This window comes from Lipotes vexillifer, unplaced genomic scaffold (assembly GCF_000442215.2).
Source record: "Lipotes vexillifer unplaced genomic scaffold, Lipotes_vexillifer_v1.1 scaffold422, whole genome shotgun sequence".
Classification (NCBI taxonomy): domain Eukaryota; kingdom Metazoa; phylum Chordata; class Mammalia; order Artiodactyla; family Lipotidae; genus Lipotes; species Lipotes vexillifer.
In genome coordinates this window covers 896,664-899,966 of record NW_006779087.1, presented here as the reverse complement: position 1 = coordinate 899,966, position 3,303 = coordinate 896,664, and positions in this window count along the sequence as shown.

The window sequence follows — 3,303 nt, the reverse complement described above, 5'->3', positions numbered from 1 at the left end:
CGCTGGGCCTGCGCGTCTGGAGCCTGTGCTCCGGAACGGGAGAGGCCACAGCAGTGAGAGGGCCGTGTACCGAAAAAAAAAAAAAAAAAAGAGATCTCTCCTTGTCAATGATTCTTGAGGCAACTACTTTTTAGGAACTCCTCCAGAAAGCCCTTCTTCAAACATGTATCACGTCCTCATTCATTCAACAAATACCTATTGGGTAACTAATACTAGGCACTATTGTAGGCATTAGGGATTCAGTGCTGAAGAAAATAGTTGTTTTTTTTTTAAGTGATTTCGCAGAGCTTACATTCTATTGGGCAAAAATGGACAAATAAAAAAATTAGTAAAATACACAGTATGTCAGATGGTAAAAGATGCCATGGAGAAACACAATTTTCAACGAGGGGTAAGGTACCAGAATGTAGAGTTTATCTTTCTTTTTTTTTTGGCCGCACCACTAGGCTTTTGGGATCTTAGTCCCCCGACCAGGGATCGAACCCATGCCCATGGTAGTAAAAGCGCCGAGTCCTAACCACTGGACTCCCAGGGAAGTCCCAAGTTTACCATTTAAAACAGGGCATAAAATAGGCCTCACTGAGGTGACACTTGAGTAAAGACTTGAAGGAGATGAAGAAGCGAGCCATGGGGAAGGGTGTGCAGAGGCCGAGGGAACAGTGTGAGGTGGGAGCATGCCTGGCATATTCAAGGAATGGCCATATCTCCATTGTGACTGGTGCCAGGTAAGTGAGTGGGAGCAGAAAAGCAAGGAAAGTGTTGGAGAGTGACTGGGGGGACAGATCACATAAGGCATTGTAGGCCACGGTAAGGACTTTTTTTTCACTCTGAAAGAATAGTAGCCATTTTTTACTCTGAATAAAATGGAAACCATTGCAGAATTTTGAGCAGAGAAGTGACATAATCGGACCTCACCTTCAAGAGCATTGCTCTGGTCATACTGATGCGAACAGACTGAAGTCTGGGAAGGGGGAAACAGGGAGACCAGCTGAACACTGACAATTCCTTTTGCATTCGGGAAAGTTTAGGAAATGATCGCAAATGCTATTCCCCCTACCAAGATGCCTCTCCTAATCCTCCCTAAGATGCCCCCTTCTCCTGGAGACTCTCTCAACCTTTGTTCATGCATCTCTTCCAGCAATGGTCAGTCTTGTCTTTATTCTGGGATTATTGGTGGGCTGTCCTCATCCCCCCAGATCTTAAACCCTTTAAGAGCAGATGCCCAGTTGCTTTCACAGCTGTAGCTGCCCCCAGTACAGAGTGCTGTGCACATAGTAGAAACCAAGTCAGAATTTTCTCTAAGGAATAAGTGATCCCATCCCTCCGTAGTTGAGCTGCCTTGCTCTTGCCTCTGAGGCTTCTTCTGGGCTGTGTTTCTGCCTGGAGAGCCACATCTCTTTGTGTTAAATGCTTAACCATCATGACAGCCCTAATTCGGTCTGTTAGCCATACTACACAACATAGCTTGTCAATGGCCTGCAAAGGCAGCCTGTCAGAGCTGGCAAGAAGCACATACCAAACACTGTTTGCCAAAGCCATTGGCCTCTCTGGAGGCTACTGAGAGCAAATTAAATGAGTAATTATTGAGACCTTAAACATTTATTGAGCACCCACTGTGATGTTATGCTCTGTACTAGGCAGTAAGAGTATAAAAGTCAATAAAACAAACTTCTAAGGAGCTTACTGCAAACATAGGGTACACACCACATGCAAAGCACTGTAGAGGGAATAAAAATAAATAGAACTATGTCGTTGTACTCCCAAGGACTTACCGTCCACCCATCCACCCATCACTTATTCAGCAATTACTTAGTGCACTGTGTGAAGGCTGGTTGTAATGATGACACTGAGACACAATCCCTTTTCACAGTCCAGTGTGGAGACAGGGTAGTAAATAGGGGGGAGCTGGCATATGTAACAAACACAAACACAGTACAGGGCAGGTGATGTAATACAGATGCAAAATAATTGGAGAACAGGAGAAGGAGATGTTCATTGCAGTGAGGGTCTGGAAAGGCCTTCAGGCCTAAGTGGGATTTCAACAGAAAGCTGAAGGATGGATAGAACTAACACAGGTAGCAGGGGGGTGGGGAATCCGGGGGAATAGAATACTGTAAGCACGGAGCATGTTTACGGGCCAAAAAGTAGTCAGTGTGGTGTAGTTCATGGGTAAGAAGCCAGGTGTTACAGGAGCAAAGCTGGGCTGAGATTGGGTTTGGATGAGCTTGAAGGCCAAGCTGAGGATTTTCCTCAGCAGTGGAAAGCCACTGATGATTTTCAAGGAAAAGAGTGATGTTACGAGATCTGCACTTTAGAGAGGCAGCCGTGGCAATGTGGAGAGGTTAGAGAATGGATGCAGGGAGTCCAATCAGAGAGGAACAGTAATGAAGATTTGGACTAAAGTAGCGTAAAGACCCAGCTTTGAATGGATTTACTCATTTGTGCCCTTATTTTGTTCACAGACATCTCGATTATGTGCAAAACCTTGTATTGACTGAAGGTGGGGATGGAGCAGACAGGGAGAAAACAAAAATAAGACCCAGTTTATGTCCTTAAGGATACTATAACCAAGTGAGAGACATGGACCACTAAAACGCTACCACAGTCTTCCCTTGCTTCTGTCATGTGATACTTGGTTTCCCTCCTGTTCCCCACACTCCTCTGGCTCTAGTAGGAGTGCACAGTCTTCTGCCTGTACTCCAGGGGTCGCTTCAGGGCCTGGACACCTCCTCTCCTCTCCTCATGCCTCAGGATTTCCCAAGATGACTTCATCTTCCCTTATGGCTTCAAACATCAGCTATATGACGATGATTCCCCAATTTATCCCTAGTCCCAATCTCTCCCCGGAGTCATAGAGCTGTATACCCAAACACCCAACCAAGCACCTCAACTGATTGCCCACTGGCACCTCCAACTCAATTCATCCAAATAAAGCTTATCATCTTTCCTTCTTACCCAAACGAGCTTCTCCACTTATGCTCCCTATCTCAATGCATAACTGTCACTCTCCATTTACTGCCAAAGCCAGAAACCAGGGTATCATCAGTGCCTCATCTCTTGTACCCCTAAACCCAGTCTGTTATCAAGCCCTAGCCAGTCTACATTTTATGTGTCTTCTCCTTGGTGACTACCCTAATTTAGGCTACTGACTGATCTCCCTGTCTCTAGTTTTGCTCTGTCAGTCTATGCTCCATACTAAGCCAGAGAGAGCTGTCTAAAATCCAGATCTCATACCATGCCCGTTTAAAAACTTTTAAACAGCTTTTCATGAATTTAATCACGGCCTATAAAGATTTGTGTGAC